We start from the raw sequence: 19,780 nt of genomic DNA, 5'->3' as shown, positions 1-19,780 counted from the left end.
TGAGGGGGCTTGTGGTCGGGAAAATACCAGTCTTTGCCCAGTCTTAGGGGGGATGTGGCAGGCGTGGTTTCAAGGTGTGACAGGAGGACTTGTGAGAGCGCTCAGGGCTGGAGGGGGCTTTGGGGCCTCCACAGGGGGTGTTGGTGAGCGACAGGACGGGGAAACTGCTATTCTCACAACTGCAGTGTCCGTTCAGAGCTGGAAAGGAAGCAGCTGGCAAATTCTGTGAAGAGAGGGCTCTCTTAGAACCGTGTTTGAGGTTTTAATAGAGAGGGCTTTCTTAGAATATTTTTACAGGATATAAGGGTTCTGAACAATAAGGAAGGGAGAAGAAGGTAATTTTCTTACATGGCCAGTGGGCTAGGATTTCAACAAATGAGTGCTATCTGCAAGAAAACTAGAAACAGGGTGACTCATCACAGAAACTGTGTCCCTAAGATGTCAAATGAATGGTCATAGGTGGGGGTAAAACAGGCAGTTAAGCTGGTCTTGAGGTCTGGCAGGCCGAGGCTTGGAAACACTCTTGATTGGCTGATTGGTTATGGACGATCATGATAATGAGAGCTGGCATGCAATGAATGTTTTGCTGAGAATGGGCTTACATTATCTCATCTAAGGCACACAGCAGTTTATACAATAGCTATTACTTTATTTTACAGAGGAGCGTACGAGTGACAGGCCAAATAACTTAACCAAGTCACAGAGCTAGTAGATGGTTGAGTTGGGGTTGGAACTTAGGCAGTGACCCTTAATTATCCCACTGGACTCACGTTGCTGATTGGCCAGCCCCGCATTCTCCTGCCCCATCTCTAACAAAGGAACGGAAGAAATCCTGGAGCTTTGCTATTATTCCTCCCACATGAGGGTCAGCCCTTCAGTAGGAGCCGGTCTCAGCTCCAGGATAAGTGTTTCTAACGCATTGGTCTCAGCTCCAGGATAAGTGTTTCTAACGCATTGCGTGACTGCGTCTGAGCAGTAGCCTGCGTAGGGGGTCTAGCTACTCCTTCAGGAAACAACCATCGCTGGGCTATTTTTCTTTATTTATGGTTTGTGATCACTGCCAGAAAGTTCCTGGAGGAGTGCATTTAAATATGCCGCATTGGTATTACTATATGCGTATTCTGGGTGAAACATTTATGATAAATCAAGTTTTTAGGTTCCCTCTGAGGGAAGTGCTGATGGAGAAATACATCTGAAGAAAACTTTTCTCTTAGCAGTAGTTACTTGAGGAAACAGCTCCATTTATCTTGTGAGGCTTGTGTGAGGGGAATACAGACCACCCAGAATTACATTTCTGCTTCACACAAAAGGAAAATGAAGTATCCAAACTTAGCTCTAGGCTTCTTCAATCTTCTGTGCTGTGCCCTGTTAGTCCCTCTCCCTTTCCCCCAGCCTTCGCCTTCTCTACTGGCAAATGGGCAAATGCCTACTTTCCTGTCAAGCCTTCTACCCCAGCCCAATTACCACCCTTCCCACAGCCTGCAGCGCTTTTCTCAGCACTCCTCCTGTGGTTAAATCCCACACACACCTGCCCTCAGGTGCACGGAGTCACTTCCTCAGAAACACCTTTGCTGATCCCTTTCCCCTCCCCAACCTAAGATGGTATCTTTTCACTATTTCTACTTCCTGACCATGCTCATCATTTGTAATTCCATACTTATTTGTGTGACATTAGTTTAATGCCTATCTTCTTCACAAGACTCAGAGTTTACTGAGAGCACACACTTCCATTAACGGCTCTCACAAGTGTCTTCTTGCCACATAGAAGGTGTTCTAAATATTTGTGGAAGGAATGCACTTCTCCTGGGATCACAGACATATGGGCACATAGCTTTGCTTCTTGGAGTCTGATATATATACACTAGAGGCCTGGTGCATGAACTTCATGCCGGCAGTCAGGGCTGATAAGGTCCTTCCGGCTGCCAGCTGGGGTCTCCCTTCCCTGGCTGCCAGCTGGGGCCTTCCTTCATTCCATGCCGCCCCCTGTTGGTCAGCACACATCATAGTGAGCGATCAAACTCCCGGTCTCCCAGTCGAACACCCGAGAGGACACTTTCCATATTAGCCATATATGGAAAGTGTTGGATTGTAAGCTCATTGACATAAATAATTGTAATCCCTAATGCCCCAATGCCCACCATAGTGGAACATGAAAGTGCTCAATAAAAGTAAATGATATATGTCGTAGCAATATCTTTACCGATACAGCTCCTAGGACAATGGAGACTAAGGAGAAAATAAACAAATGGGACTACATTAAAATAAAAAGCTTCTGCACAGCAAAAGAAACCATCAACAAAACAACAAGAAAGCCCACTGCATGGGAGAACATATTTGCCAATGTTATCTACAGTAAGGGTTTAATCTCCAAAATTTATAGGGAATTCATATAACTTAACAAAAGAAAGATAGACAACCCAATCAAAAAATGGGCAAAGGACCTAGACACTTTTCGAAAGAGGACATACAGAAGGCCAAGAGACACATGAAAACATGCTCAAAGTCACTAATCATCTGAGAGATGCAAATCAAAACAACAAAGAGGTACCATCTCACACCTGTCAGAATGGCTATCATCAACAAATCAACAAATGATAAGTGCTGGCGAGGATGCGGAGAAAAAGGAACCCTCTTGCACTGCTGGTGGGAATGCAGACTGGCGCAGCCACTGTGGAGAACAGTATGGAGTTTCCTCAAAAAACTAAAAATGAAACTCCCATTTGACCCAGTAATTTCGCTTCTAGGAATATATCCCAAGAAAACAGAAACAGCAATCAGAAAGGATATATGCGCCCCTATGTTCATAGCAGCACAATTCACCATAGCTACAATTTGGAAACAGCATAAGCGCCCATCAGCAGATGCGTGGATTAGAAAACTGTGGTACATCTACACAATGGAATACTACACTGCTATAAAAAAGAAGGAATTCTTACCATTTGCAACAGCATGGATGGAACTGGAGAGCATTATGATAAGCGAAATAAGCCAGTCAGAGAAAGATAAATATCACATGATCTCACTCATTTGTGGAATATAATGAACAACATAAACTGATGAACAAAAATAGAACTGGAGACATAGAAGCATCGAACAGACTGTCCAACCTATGAGGGAAGGTGGGGGGTGAGGGGATAAGAGATCAATCAAAGGACTTGTATGCATGCATATGAGCATAACCAATGGACACAGACAGTAGGGGGTTAAGGGCATGTGCTGGGGGTGGGGGCAGTTGGGAAGAGGTCAATAGGGAAAAAGGAGACTCATGTAATACTTTAAACCAGAAGATGCCAACCTTTTGGACCTCACGGACCACCAGTGGTCCACTGACCAACGGTTGGCGACCACTGCTCCAAAGGTTTCCCAAGAATTTAAATTTTAAAAAAAGTGAGTGAAATTGAATGGGACTTGCATGACGTATACCTAAGCTTTAAAGTCATGGATAGGAAGCATTTCAGTTCAGTCTAATTAATATTTATTAGGCACCCATTAAATGTCAGACTGTATGTATCTATGTATAGTACTGAGGATAAAAATTGTGAGCTGATGATCTAGAAAGGAAGACAGACACACAAATAAATAATTAAAAACAATGAGAAAGATATGCATAGCATATTATGGGAGCTCAGAGAATAACAAGATGCCTCATTCCTTAGCCTGATGTGAATCTTCAAAGTTCAGAGTTAGAATTGTGAAGTGTGTGTGTGTGTGTGTGTGTGTGTGTGTGTGTGTGTGAGAGAGAGAGAGAGAGAGAGAGAGAGAGAGAGAGAGAGAGGTATTCTGGTGCTAGGGACAATGATAAAGAGCGTGATATAGTAGTTACTTGATGCTGTTGAAACATGAAGCATGAGGTAGGGAGTGGTAGAGGTGAGGCTAGAGGGATAAGTCGTGGCTGATCTTAGAAGACATACATAATAATGTGTCTTCTTTCCTTTATGTTTTTCTCTACAACCTGGGCATTGCAATTACTCATATTTTTCTTGGTCACTGAGACCAAGGAGAATGCAGGAAAAATTGAAATACTGAAGTTGAATAATTTATTCATTAATTCCTTCATTGATTGTTTACTTAGTATCTACTAAGAATTAAGCACTGAGGATAGTTACAGATTCAAATAAGGTACAGTGTTTACCCTTAAGGAGCTCAGTATAGTATTTTACTCTTGTTTACTCTTGTTTATGCAATGAGTTAAGTGTATCAGTGTAAGTCAGCATTTCTCAAACATTTTGGTCTTATGACTCCTTTATTCTCCTGAATATTATTGAATATCCTAAAAAACTTTGGTTTATGAGGGTATTAGATATGTCATTTAAATATACAGTTGTCCTAAAAATGTATACACACACTTTGAATAATTATAATGGCAGTGTTTATTAAAATATATTTCATTTTCAAAATTGAGCTATCCTTTGTTAAAGTGTGTATACATTTTTGGGGACATGTATATATACTATGAGAGTATTATTTATATACAGGGTGAGCCAAAAGTAGGTTTACAATTGTGAGGATGCAAAACACAGAGTTTATTCATGTGTTATTATTTATTAACTAGTAGCCCATTTGCAGGAAAATCCTGCAAGTGGCTGTTGCGGCCGCGTGCGCTGCCACCGCCGCCGCCTTTGCAGCCACCGCGCCTGCACCAGCTCGCCACTGCCGCCCGCCCCGCTCCGCCCCGCCTGGGCTTTCCCTCTGGCAGCCACCTTGCTTTCCGCTTTTCCTCCCTCTTCCTTCTAAGTTGTCTTCAGTCTTCACTCCTCCCTCTCTCAGCGTATGCAAATTAACCGCCATCTTTGTTGGGTAATTTGCATACTTGCCCTGATTGGCTGGCGGGCGTGGCTTTGGCTGGTGGGCATGGCTTGGGCGTAGCGAAGGTGCGGTCAATTTGCATATTACTATTTTATTAGGTAGGATTATTATATTATTTTCCATAAGGACAATTGTAAACCTGCTTTGAACCACCCTGTATATACAAATTAAAATAGAAAATTTAGAAAAGATTTATTAATTAAAATAATAAACAAATTGAATGTTAACATAACATATTTTCATGAAAATAACTATATCATCATTATTTTCCTTTCACACAAAAATTTAGTGAAAAGAGTGCCAATATTTTACAGTTTTGCAAGTCTCTATGCCTGGCTTAATAGATGTGGAATTCTCATATCCGTTTTCTGCATTCAATCTGTTGCAATCTGTTGTTTGGTTAAAGTCCATGAAGAAAATCCAGCGTCTATAGTTATGTGGTTGGATAAGGGTGGAATATTTCAATAGCCTTTTTAGATAATCATGGATATTCTTCTTTGGCACTACACCAAAACTTGACAAGTGGTAGTTTCTTAAAATTTAGTTGCAATGTGAAATCTGAAATTAATTAACAAACTTTTTCTATCTGTCACATAAATATTTATTAGTCTCCCTTGCATTTTGAATGAATTTTTTAACTGGGCATGATTTTATAACAACAGGTAGTAGTCATTTGGAAAATACTGGCTCACTGAAGAAACCATAAGTACATTTCATTATTAAACATGAAATAATAATATAAATATGCTATAGTATAACAATAAAGTATCATAAGTAAACATAAATAAAACTTATTAATATCATGACTGACCTCATCAGAAGAGTATAACTACTGGGAAGCTGTAAAGCTCATGCTGACAAGTTTACCAAAATTCAAAGTTTTGTTTGAAAGTTCAACTTTCATCACTGGCAGCAAAGGGTGCCATCTGTTTCTTTAAAGGGACAGATTCACTTAATCCACTTTCTAGAAAATGTCGGCCAAATATGGAAGTCTAAATAGTCATAGTTTTTATGTAAGTCATTCTTTCAAGTAACAATGGCATTCCATGAAAACAGTGAGTACTTTAGCTTGTAATTCAATCACACTAATTTTTTTTTATCAAGACATCCATAGAAGTAAGCCAATGTCTGTACTTCAATACACAGAAGTACTGTGTGTACCTACCACTTTGTCACAGAGAGTTTAAACATGTGTACCGAAGGGTCAAGTTTAATAAAAGTAATACTTTTTTTTTGCTTCTTCAGGATGACCTTAAGTAAAACAAGTGTTTGATTTTACTTTAACTGTGTGGTGGTGAAGAATACAATAACTACTCAGTCTGGTACTGTTGCCATGATCTGTGCCAAGATGCCAGCGGTCTGGTGCATCAGCACAGTGTCAACACGGTTGTTCCAGGATTAACCAATAGATTTTTTTTAAAGGTATTGAATGCTGAATATTTTAGTGTCGCTCATATGTGTCACCAAGCATTCATATAAAAGATAATCTTCTTTAAGGATTTGTTGATACTGATATTGGACAAATAGAAGCAAAATAGCCATCCATGTCCATAGATTCTTCCCTTAAAAGGTAAATTAACTACAATTCTGCAAAAGAGATAACAGGTTAGTCTTTATGTTTCCAGCTAAATCTTTAATTCAACAAGTTAGTGTATTGTTGGAAAGTGGCAGTGCTGTGAATTCATTTACTGACTTTTCATCCAGCAGGCATTCCACAATGGAACTGCCTAGGGCCGTATTGTCTCTCAGCTGCTGTATGTGTGTCTCTAGCCAGTGCAGCTCCGTGGTTTACCCTGTGAGGTGCCCCTGGGCCTCTTTATTTCTAGTCAAAAGGAGTAAGCAATAATTTTTGGCTTTTAAGAGCTTCCTGCACCTATGTTTAAAACATTTTAAGTCCTTTATCTTTAAACTGCAAACTTGCTTTTCAATAGATATTGTTGAATTTTCTTTTGTGTATTGGGTCTAATTCAGCCAAGGAGAGTAACTTAATAATGTGAATCTGTTCCTGAACACAGTTTTTTTTTCTTACTAGAAAAGGTTTCTGTTCATCCCCACTAAATACATGTTGAATAAATAGTCAAAGAATATTGATTTAAGCGGCACCACATGTGGTTCTACTAACATGTACATTCCACAGGTCATCTCAACAAATGTGAATGATGAAGCACCACTGCCCCAGAGTCTGAGGTGGGATATATATTCTTTCCAGTTAGTGATCATGTGTTTGCCTATTGTTTCCTGAGCCTCACGGGGCCCCAAAACCCAGGATCGCAGGTGTCTAATGAGAGTGGCGGGAGCCGCTTCTGGCCTCAGAATGGAGCCAAGTTGGCTGTCCATATGCGGATGATCTCTTCCTACCTGAATGGCCCTGCCACTGACCTAAAAGACAGCACACAGTTAACGCGCAGTGTGATGCTATCAGCCTACAGGTGAGGTTTTTAATTGCAGCAGCAGGAACTGTTAGTGCTGGAGGCGATTTAGAAGCCATCCAGTCCACAGATAGATGCAAGTGCGGAGAGCTGAAGTTTCTTGCCTTAGTTCACCTGCTAATTAACAGTACGGCTGTGCCAACAAGTAAATGCTTTGATATACAGTAGAGTTGAATTAGGAGCAAATTTACATGTCAACTTTAAGGGTAACTCCCTGCCATCAGAAGGAACTACACTACCTAGCTTAATTGTTACAATAACAAAATCATAATATGCATTAAGGTAATAGGGGGTCCATGCTGAGAGGGATAGCAGGAAGGCCTCTTGCCCAGCACTATGGAGATCTCGCCCCGGCCCCATTCACAGCTGGACTCAATAGTGCTGTTAAAAGAAAATGACATGCCAACCCAGCCTTTCTTTTTTCATTTCTCCCTTTAGGTCAGTGATTCTCCAAGTGTGGTGTTCATAACAATGATTATTCAGGGATTGTGTAATTAATGGGAGACTTAAGAATGTTCGAGCCAATTTTGCTAATAAGCAATATTTGCCAACTGGGAAACTAAGCTCTGGGTGAGATGGAAATCTACTTTACTCCAGTGCATTAAAAATTTAGTATTTCACACATTTGAGTTGTTTTCTATATTAAACTTTTAAATATAATTTTTAAAAGTGAAATTGGAATAAGTGTTTTGAGGAAACCTTGACAATTATTGCTTTAACATCTACTAAAAGCATTTCTGGTCTCAATGCCAGTTATCAAGGTGTTCTATTATAATTATATTCTGTAAATGTCTCCCTCCCCTTTCTTTTTTCTCTTCTTCTATTTTATTTATTTATGTATTTATTTATTTATTTTAAATTATTATTTTTTGCAATCTAGCAAGATATCCCACTTGCTTTTCTCTCCTCTTCTTTTCTTCCCCAAATACTTTTTTGGAGCATTCAAATCCCAGAGGGAACTGTGAACTCTGACTCACCAATCCAAGCCAGTTTTTACAGCATCTTGTTCTGTATTTTTATATGCAGACAACTCCCCCCGCCCCCCATATCTCCTCTGCCCCAAACCCACACTGTTCCCTCCGTCCCCACCATCCCTGTGTTTTCCCACCTGGAAAACAGCCTCACGGAATTCTGGGCGGCGGGCATTGACCAGACTTCAATACAAGCGCCCCTGTCGAAAATGGCACCAACTTAGGTGAAGAACAAAGACACTGCGGCTTCAAAGCGGAAGCTCTAGTTTCTGCACAGAAGGGGTTTCACACAACCCCGGTTAACAACAACAACCACCTCGGGGGAAGAAAAGTCCCAGACTACAAAGACATGCCAAACAAGCAGCCATCGGCCCTTCCTTTCTTCCTCTGGCGCATTTAGCACAAAACCTGTTCAGGAGAGCAATTCTTTGATAATCGTTTGGACCATGACCGTGGCTAGAAGCCCTTCTTCTGCCTCATAGAGTTCAGCAATTTGTGGAGATCTGAGTGTTCTGTGCTCAGCCAGGCTTAGAGATGTGTGATGCATGCACATACGCTTACACACGCACATGCACACACACAGACACATGCTCATGGTCCACACACATGCTCACACACACACATATTCACACACACACACACACACACACACACACACACACACACCATGGAATGAAATTGGTTTGCTAGAAAAGTATTCTGGCAACTTCCCAAAGATTACAGGCCAAATCATGTTTTCCCTTTTTTTCTTTTTTGTGGTTCCCTCTCTCTCTTTCTTTTTTTCTCTCCCCATTCTAGTGAACCGCTGAGGTGTGGCCTTATAGCAATGGCAAATGCATGCTCACTGTAATTGCTATGTTTTTGAAGAAAAGAAATTGAGAATAGTGAGAGAGTATGGGGCGGACTACATAGGAAGTGAGAATGTTTGGCTTGAGATAGCCCTAAATGGGAAATAAAAGGGGGTGTCAGTTCTTTGTGGAATGAGGCAGGCATTAAATATGTAAGTAAAGCAAACAATACTCATAAGTTCCATTCTTTTCTGTTAAGATCCTTCTCCCAGTTGATAACATATTAGTTCTCTTTTCTCCCGCAATTCCTTACTTCCCCTTTCTCTCCTCCAGCCCAGACTGCCAGGAGGTTTCCGTCCCCTCCATCCCCCTCTTGGTCTCCATTAGAGAGGTGGACAGGAGCCAGGCTTAGCGGTGGTCCTTTGCCATGTCACTGGCTACACCAGTTGTTGATGAAAATCTGGCACAGAGAGACGAGGCCATCTGTGGTGAAGTTTAAACCGATTTACCTCTCTGGCAAGCTGGTTGAAGTCTCTCTTTCTCTGTATTCAGTGAGGCCAAAGATGACAAAGGCAGTGAGACTAAAGCAATGGGATGAAGTTTGGGCAAAGAGAGCGCATGAGAGCTGTTAGCTGGCAGGGTCACCTCGGGATCTGGAGTGCACAGCCACGGGCCACTCCAGTCCTGGTTCCACTCTGTGCCCTTGAAGTCGCCAGACCCTGGGCCCGGGTACCATGTGGACATTAGGTCTTAGAAGATGCAAACAGGGACCTGTCATTTCTCTGTTGAACGTTCTTGGGAAAATCCTGGGCTGTATGCTGTGGTTTGCAGGGAAAACACCCCATTTCAGAGAACTGTTCTCAGACACAGTTAATGAGCTGCAGAAGAGAACCACCATACTCGGACTTCAAAACACGACTCCACAGCTTGACCAATTACCTGAACCACAGCACTTGAGTCCAAGAGACTTTGGTTGTTTCCAAAAGTCCAATCAACCCTTAAAGCTACCAGTGAGACTATTCAGTCACGCATGAAGTACGCTCTGAAGTCAATGCCAAATGCTTGGACAATGGCAGGATCCCTAGGCAGAGGCCAATTTACCATGAAGCCAATACAGCTTAAGCTTCTGGGCTTCTTTTGAGGCCCCGAGAGGGAGCCTTAGCAAGGCTTATATTTGTGTTATAAAACTTGCAAAAATAAGATATTTTAAGCCCGATGAGTTGCCTGCTGTCTCCATTTCAACATCCCCTCTATTGTATTCCCCTCCTATGGCATGGGGTTGGAGTGATCCAAGGCAGTTGAGTTGGAGATATTTTGAGTTTGGGTTTAGTGAGATAGAGTTAACAGGATCAAAGTCAATTCCATAGATGGTGACTTATTTCTGGTCATCTTGGTATGGAAATGGTTTGCAGGTACATACCTACCGCCCACTGATCTGCCTAAAAACAGGACACAAAGAGGCAGGCCACGTGAAAATGTCCCTTGGTGCTTGGCACCGAAAATATGTGGGCAGTGGGGGAGGAGAAACAAGCTTAGAAATGTGTGGTGCTAGAGACTAGTCTGTGAAATGTAACTTAAAATTAGATTTCTAGAATTATTATATACTAGAGGCCCAGCGCACGATTCAATCGTGCGGGTAGGGTCCCTAGGCCTAGCCTCCTGTGATCAGGGCCATCTTCTGCCTGTTCGCCAGTCCCCAGGCCCAATGCTGCCTCTGCCGCTGCCACTGAGCTGCCAGGCTGTTGGGATCACCAGCTCATCCCCAGCCGCTGCCGCTGCTGCTGGGGCTTGAGGCGCTGACGAAGGGGAGCACGGCAGGGGATCCGGGTGCGGACAACCGGCTCCCCGCCTCCGATGGCAGCGGAGCTGGGTGTCCAGGGTGTCCGAGGCAGCCCCCCTCAGCGGCTGCCAATCCAGCCGTTGAGAGGCAGGGGAGGGGGCGGGAGTCCCGCGCCTCTCAATGGCCGGATATGCCACCCCGAGTCCCGCCCCCCAGCCTCCCACCGCCCAATCGTGGGCGTAGCGGAGTGATGGTTATTTGCATATTGCCTTTTTATTATGAAGGATTATTTTAATATTATAATAATAGTATAAAATATACTGTGAAGTTATTATAAAGATTTAATAAAATAGGTATGTGGAAGTAGTAACCGGTGTGTAATACAAATAGTTGGTAAATAAAGGTACTTTTTTTTCTTACTTGAAGCATCTTAGTATCCATCACTCTGAGACCAGATATTGGAATTCTTGGGAATTTCTGGTAACCCTTGAAGCATATTATTAAAAAATAAATGTCCGATGTTACTTTTTCCCTTTTTTTTTTTTTTTTTTTTTTGCTTCTTTATTCTGCAAGGGAGTTGCTGGAGAAAATATTGAGGATTCTGGTTATTTGGTCTCCAGGTATTAGAAGTGCTCTCACTCTAAATGATTAAAAATTAAAAACATCCTTTAAGTTGCTTCATAGCAACATAATAATAGGAATCTGGACCTTCCAAATGCCCTGATAACAAGCAAAATCCATCTGATATTATTAAGCAGCTCACTGCTTCATTGATTGCTGGATTCTCTGAGGATCAGAAGCACATTTGGTGCCCATCCCATGACATAGGTGCTCAACAGTAACTGTTAGGCCTCTCTGACTGTTCTTTTTATTGGTTCATAGTGCACAGCCTCTATCCAGTCCGAGCGTTAAAGATGAAGTTGAAATGGGCCACTTACTCTCCATTTGGTGTCATTTCTGAAATAATGGCCGAAATCATCTCTAACTGGAGAGATAAAAAATAAAATGACACCTGCCACATTCCTGTCAGTTAATAAGCAATCATCTGGCTAGAAACGAGCTTTTCTCTGCTGGAAAATAGGCCACGCGTCCCTGTCCCAGCCTAGGCTACCTTCCGTCACACTCTTCTTTGCTTTCTCTCCCTCGCATCATCCAAAAGAAACAAAGGTGCCTCATGTAACGGAAAGCAACTGCCCCCACACTGGAGAACCAGATCCCCGTCCCTTTTAGCCCCGGCATCACCTTGGTGAAACTTCAAGAATGTGCCCATACACAAAAGCGAATTTACTCCTCCTTCTGGGAAACTGCTCCCTCCGGGCCCTGTCAGGTTTGCCAGAGCCTGTTGAAAGTTCAGCAATCTGAACTGTGTTTCAGGTCAGATCAGCCAAGGTCTGGGCTATGAGGTATTAGCATCTAGGGTGAGGGAGAGGGAGAGAGGGAGAGAGGAAGAGAGAGAGAGAGAGAGAGAGAGAGAGAGAGAGAGAGAGAGAGAGAGAGAGAGAGAGAGAGAGAGAGAAGAGGATCCCATGTGTCCCACAAAGTGTCTCTCTCTTGCACCCAGCCATGAGCGTTTGAAATAATTCCTCCTTTGTCCGCCAGCTGGCTTTCAAATCTACTGGGATGAGCCTGCTGGACCTGTCTGGGAAGCTTGTTAAACTTCCCCCAAGTAAGTCAGGGAGAGGGCGGGGTGGGGAAAAGATTAAAGGGCGAATACAATCTGTGTGAGGCAGTGGCCCTGACTCTAAAGAGGCAGATGATCTAAGAAAAGGAAGAGCTTCCCTCTAAAACCAGAGGCTGCGTGCAATGTAAATGACCCCATGTGCAGCTGCCTCTGGCAGGCAGCCACCCGCCTCCCAAAGAATAAAGTCAGAGCAACAATTCCCTCCTGAACCCTGAAGCTTAGTGACTTCAAACGAGAAAAAAGAAAAGTGACATGTTTTTTTTTTCCCCTTTCCCCTGTGAACTCATCCATTCCCCAAATTGTGCTGATGACCTCATCATCTGCAGCTGTGCGCTCCAAGCGCTCCCACCCGTCAACTCCCAGGGGATCACATCTGGTGTGGAGCCTTGGTACCTGGGGCGGGCACATCTGGAGGCAACTGCCTTTGAAAGTGGAGTGTTTTGTAAGCCCCTTTTGCTCTTGTTGATGTGGCCAAGTGGCAGGGGAGTCTTCAGCAAATTTGTCCCTTGGGAGATAGCTCTCTGGTCTTCATCCAGTGAGGATTTGCAGGGGGGACGGTAAGGTCAGGGTCAGTGTTGCAGGTACTGTTTCATTTTCCAGTGTTATATTCATGAGCAACCGCAGCCTTGACCTTAAAGATGATATTGGTCTTTGAACCAATTCTGCCTGTGTTTGTCTTCTATGGTGGAACAAGGCCCTGATTGACAAAGGTTATTATGGTGTTAACTGATATGGATAATGACTCCAATCAACAGAATTAAACTGATTTTAGAAGCCTTCATGTTAGAAATGGCCCAAATGTGTCTGGATCTAGGGGATACAAATGTGAGAAGGGCCCTTTCTCCTTATTGTGGGAATAGAAATTGATCCAACTAACCCTTTGGAAAGCAATGTGGCAATGCTGTGTATATCAAGGCCTTAAAAATGCTCATATGCTTTGATCCAAAAGTTCTATTTCTGGGAATATCTTGTACAGGTAATACAGAAATGCATTAAGCTATTGTAAAAGACCTCCACTCCAGCATTATTTATTACAATAAAAACAAAACAAAATATCGCCCCCTCCCACACATAACACAAATAATCTAATTATGTTCCTGTTAACATCAGCTGTGTGTTATATCCATGCCATGGAATATTATGCGGCGATTAGAAATGATGGAAAACTGTTTATGATGCAATGCCTTGGACAGGCAATGCTAGAAAATACCAGAATATAAAAGATGATTTCAACTTTATATAAGATATGTATGCATGGACAAAAGAATTTTAAAAATATATGCCAAATTATTTTATTTTTTTATTGTTGACACTATTATGTCTCCATCGGTCCTCCCCCAACCCCATGCCTTTGTCCACCTCCATTCAGCCCCCAACCCCCTTCCCTCTGGCCATCACCATACTATTGTCTGTGTCTATGGGTTATGCCTATATGTTCTTTGGCTAATCCCTTCACTTTCAAAATTTTTATTATTTTAAATGGAAGTTAATTTTGTTTAGGAGAATACCTTAAGGAATCCTATCTAATAAAGAGGGAATATGCTAATTGACCATCATGCCCTCACAAGATGGCGGCACCCACAGCCAATAAAGAGGGAATATGCTAATTGGTACCACGCCCTCACAAGATGGCGGTGCCCAGTCCCCTCAGCCCTGTCTCATCCAGCCTCAGTGCCCCAGGCCCTCAGCCCCACCTCATCCAGCTGGAGTCACCCAGTCTGCTCAGTCCCACAGGGGAAAGCAGTTGGGAGCGATTGGGCCGGCAGGGGATAAGTTAGGCATCAATCAGGCCAGCAGGGGAGTGGTTAGGGGGTGATTAGGCTGGCAGGCAGAGTGGTTAGGGGCAATCAGGCAGGTGAGTGGTTAGGAGCCAGCAGTCCTGGATTGTGAGAGGGATGTCTGACTGTCAGTTTAGGCCCCATCCCTCAAGGGGTTCCAGATTGGAGAAGGTGCAGGTTGGACTGAGGAACATCCCCTCCCCCCTCCCCCTGCATGAATTTCTTGCACCTGGCCTCTAGTCAGATTATAAACAGTGAGGGTAAAATTCATACAAAAACAGTAAAATGAAGAAACAGCTAAACTCAGTGAAATGCTGGCAAAAGATACAATAAGAAGAAGGAAAAGTAGGAGAAAATTTTTGCAGCACATATAATTGACAAAGTATTAATATTCAGTATATAGAAAGAACTCCAAAAATTGAGAGGAAAAAAAGCAGACAACCACCATAAAATACAGTCCAAGATTTAAGCAAAATATTCACAAAAGAAAACATCCAAATGACCAATAACTATATTAAAATTTCCTAAAACCTAACTATAATCGGGTAAATCTAAATTAAAACATCAATATAAATACACATCAGATATTTATTGCCATCAAATGTTTTTAAGGATGTGGAATATTAATAATTCTTATAACTCAATGGTGGTACTGTTCAACCTTTTGGGAAAAGTTTCTAGTGTGGACACAAAATCCTATGGTCCAGGGATATATTTTTATCCCTAGAAAAATGCATGATTTTCTATATCAAGATATATATATATATATATATATATATATATATATATATACATATATATACATATGTGTATATATATATGTATGTGTGTGTGTGTGTGTGTGTGTGTATATATATATATATATATATATATATATATATATATATTTACTGAAGTATATATATATATTTACTGAAGTCTTGTTTTTCATTTCTCCAAACTGGAAACAACTGAAATAGTCATTAACATAGAATAGATAAATAGATTGTAATATGGAAAACTACACAGCTGTGAACATAAACACATTAAAGCTACATGCTCCAGCAAGCACAAACTTACCAACATGTGTTGGGCAAGAAAAATGAGACATACAGAACATATCCAGTATTATTCCATGTATAAAAAGTTCAAAAAGAAACTAAATTATATGATTTAAGGATGTATGCTTAGACAGTAAAACTAGAAAGAAAAACAAAGTCATGATTACTAATTAATAAAAAATTAAAGATATTATTAATAATTAGAATATTGATAATTATAGAAGGTAGAGTGGTGATTATGATGGGAAAGAATGTGTGTGTGTGTGTGTGTGTGTGTGTGTCTATTTTGAGATGGGTCCTAGAGTGCCAATGATGTTATCTTTTTTTTTGTAAACCTAAGTCTTTGCTATTCAACTTTTATGCATTTTAATGCATTTTATATTTAACAATAAAATGGAAACATTGGGAGTTAGGAGCAGAGAAGTGGAGATGGGATACAGGGGGGTGAAAAAACACACACTATGAGAGTAGGGGCTAGAAGACATAGAAGGAGTCTAAAATCTGCAGAGATATATTGTTAATTATTTACTCCTACTGTTGGAGTGAACAAAGGAGTTTTTAGGACAAAACTATCCAATATTTGATTTGATATTATTAGTATACTAGAGGCCCATTGTACGATATTCATGCAAGAATAGGCCTTCCTTCCGCTGGCTTCACTCCCAGCCGCCCAGGAGCCGGCAAGTCCCCGCTCCCGGCCTGCGTGGGAGCCAGCAAGTCCTCGCTTCTGTCTGGAGCACCGCTCCTATAGCTCCCTCCACTGCCCCCCTTCCCCTCATAGCAGGAGTCCCATTTCTCCTGGCCGCTCTGTGCCTGCATATGCAAATTGACCTCCATCTTTGTTGGGTTAATTTGCATACTCACTCTGATTGGCTGTGGGCGTAGCGGAATGATGGTTTATTTGTATGTTTCTCTTTTATTAGGTAAGAATTCACCTCACTCTCACTCTAAACTTTCAATAAATTTTGTTAAACATTTTGTCTGAGATTTTTGAGAAATCAAAGCAAAGTAAACAGAATTGGCATGAAAAAGAGAAGGGGGGGATGGAAGTAGATTTAGGTCAGGGATTCTTTGGGAAAGTTGAGGAGTGGTCATGGGAATGTGAGCCTGGATATGTAGAGGAATCTTGGAAATTGAGAGTCTCAAGGATCTGGAATGGGCTTAAGCCAAATGGAACTAAGTCTCCAAAGAATAATGCCTTAACTGATGCCCATGGATATTGGTTAATGGCAGGATTTTCTCTTCTTGCTCCTTCTACGTCTTTACATACAGAAAGTTTTCAGTCATTATTTCTTCAAATAGGTTTACAGATAATCAAGTTTATCAATCTTTACTTTTTGATTTCTGGTTTTTAGAATATGCTTGAAAGACATTGTTTCACTTTAAAATGTTTAAAATTATAGATATGCCTAGAATTTTACTTAGTGTAAGGATGAAGCGAGATCTCCAAACTGCCCCCTCCCCCTAAGAAAGCCAGTTCAGTCTTTTTCTCCGATAATTTAAAATGCCTCATTTAATCATACATTAAATTTCCTATTTATATACTCTCTACTCTGTTCCATAGATTCTAGTTCTGTGCCATCTTTAAAATTAGTATAGTTTTTATGATAAATTTAGAAATCTGATAAAGTCTTCTTCATCAGTGTTTCCCTGGTACTTCCCATTTGATGATTCTTTTATTTTTTTAATTTTTTAAAAAATTTAATAAATCTTTATTGTTCAGATTATTACAATTGTTTCTCCTTTTTCCCCCCATAGCTCCCCTCCACCTGGTTCCCACCCCACCCTCTGCTCTTACCTCGCCCCCACTGTCCTCATCGATAGGTGTACAATTTTTGTCCAGTCTCTTCTTGCAACCCCCATACTCCTTTCCCCCTGAGAATTATCAGCCCACTCCCTTTCTATGCCCCTGATTCTATTATATTCACCAGTTTACTCTGTTCCTCAGATTTTTAATTCACTTGATTTTTAGGTTCACTTGTTGATAGTTATGTATTTGTTATTCATAATTTTTATCTTTATTTTTTTCTTCTTCCTCTTCTTAAAGAATACCTTTCAGCATTTCATATAATACTGGTTTGATGGTGATGAACTCCTTTAGCTTTTTCTTATCTGTGAAGCTCTTTATCTGACCTTCAATTCTGAATGATAACTTTGCTGGGTAGAGTAATATTGGTTGTAGGTTCTTGCTATTCATCACTTTGAATATTTCTTGCCGCTCCCGTCTGGCCTGCATAGTTTCTCTTGAGAAATCAGCTGACAATCATATGGGTGCTCCCTTGTAGGTAACTAACTGTTTTTCTCTTGCTGCTTTTAATATTTTCTCTTTGTCTTTTGCTCTTGGCATTTTAATTATGATGTGTCTTGGTGTGGTCCTCTTTGGATTCCTTTTGTTTGGGGTTCTGTGCGCTTCCTGGACTTGTAAGTCTATTTCTTTCACCAGGTGGGGAAGTTTTCAGTCATTATTTCTTCAAATAGGTTTTCAGTATCTTGCTCTCTCTCTTCTTCTGACACCCCATAATTCTGATGTTGGTACACTTGACGTTGTGCCAGAGGCTCCTTACACTGCCTTCAACTTTTTGGATTCTTTTTTCTTTTTGCTTTTCCAGTTGAGTGTTTCTTGCTTCTTTGTATTTCAAATCTTTGACTTGATTCTTGTGATCCTCTAGTCTGCTGTTGGGTCTCTGTATAATATTTTTTATTTCAGTCAGTGTATGCTTAATTTCTAGTTGGTCCTTTTTCATATCCTCGAGGGTCTCGCTAAATTTATCTGCTTTTTCTAGGAAATTCTTGAAAAACCTTATAACCGTGGTTTTGAACTCTATATCCAGTAGTTTGCTTTCCTCCATTTCTTTCGTTTGTGATCTGTTTCTTTGTCTCCGCATTTTCACTGCTTCCCTGAGTTGGTAGGGTAGCTTTGTGTGCTAGGTGTCCTATATGGCCCAGTGGGTCGGCCTTCCCAGTTACCTGAGGTGGACACTCTTGGTGCAACCCTTTGTGGTCTGTGTGTACAGCCTTGTTGTAGTTAAGTCTTGATTGTTGTTGTTATCACTGGGAGGAATTGACCTCCAGGCCAATTGGCTGTGAGTATCAGCTGTGTCTACACCAGGAGAACTTCTGTGCTGGAGATAGTCTTATGGGACCAGACTTGCAAAATTGCAAAGGCCTCTGTACTCAGCTTGGATGGGGTGGAGTCTCAGGGTTGAGCAGACAGTCTCGGCTTCCTGTCAGCCCTGCCCTTGCGTGCGGGCCTCCAGACCTCTGCCTTTCGTGGCTCCCCTGAATTTCCGCCTGACAGTCCAGATTCCCCCCATAAAAGAGTGGGTCCCCAGGGGCTCACCCAGAACTGGGGTTCAGTGCAGTTGGGAGCTTCCGACTCCCTCCTCCTAGGGAAAGCCAGTGGCAACCTCAGGAGTCCGTCTTCTCTGCGCGCACTTGTGTGCGTGCGCCTCGAGACCCCTGCCCGCCGTGGCTCCCCCAAGTCTCTGAGTCTCCTTGTGTCTTTCTCTCTACCTGACAGTCCAGACTAACCCCGTATGAGCCTGGGTCCACAGGGTTTCGCCCGGAACTGGGGTTCAGTGCAGTTGGGAGCTTCCTTCCCCCTCCCGCCAGAGAAAGCCAGCCAGGCACTCAGCCTCCCTTCCTCTCTGCCCGTGTGTCTCCGTACCTCAGTCCTTTGCAGCTCCTCTGATTCTCCGTGGGCTTTTTTCTTTCCTCTAGTTGTAGAATTTCCACTCAGCCAGCTTTCCTGTGGTTCTGGATGATGTCTGTTCTGTCTTTTAGTTGTAGTTTTGAAATTGTTGTGTGAGGCAGCAGTTTAGGTGCTTACCTATGCCACCATCTTGGTTTCTCTCTGATGATTCTTTTAAATCTTAGAATCATTTTGCCACTTTTGAGAACAAAATAAAACAAAACTCTGGTAGGACTTTGATATGGAAGTCATTGACTTTATAGATTGCTTTCATTAGCAACACAGAGTATTCTTATTCAAGATCCTTCTGTCTCTAATTATTCTGTTATTTTTGTATGTTAGTCTATTGGATTTTATCAATATTTATTTTCTTTATCAATATTCTAAACATTTATCATCTCTAAATAAGCTATCTTGTTTATCAGTTTCAGCATCCAGCATTGATGTTAGAACCTAGTTTGATAGATATTTGTTTACATGAAAAAATGAGCTGCATTTCATTGGGAGATGTCACTGGGTTTTAAAAAATATATTCTATTTCCTTGTATTTAATGGAAAGTCTCAGATTCTGGCACTGAGTTGACAGTTTTTGGTTTGGGTGGTGTGAGTTTTCAAGTTTTCTTGTGTTTCTCTGTTTCCATAGATATGTTAGTGGGCAGCTGAGGGGGATACCACAAAACTCTAGCCAGGCACTATTTTACATAAGTCTGTTCACTGACTAATCCTATATAATAAAATCCTATATAATAAAAGGGTAATATGCAAATTGACCCTAATAGCAGAGACCTGGACGACTGGTCGCTATGACGTGCACTG

Source organism: Cnephaeus nilssonii, assembly GCF_951640355.1.
Source record: "Cnephaeus nilssonii genome assembly, chromosome: 14".
NCBI classification, from domain to species: Eukaryota; Metazoa; Chordata; class Mammalia; order Chiroptera; family Vespertilionidae; genus Cnephaeus; species Cnephaeus nilssonii.
The sequence above is the reverse complement of the archived record's forward strand: the minus strand, read 5'-3'. Positions refer to the sequence as shown.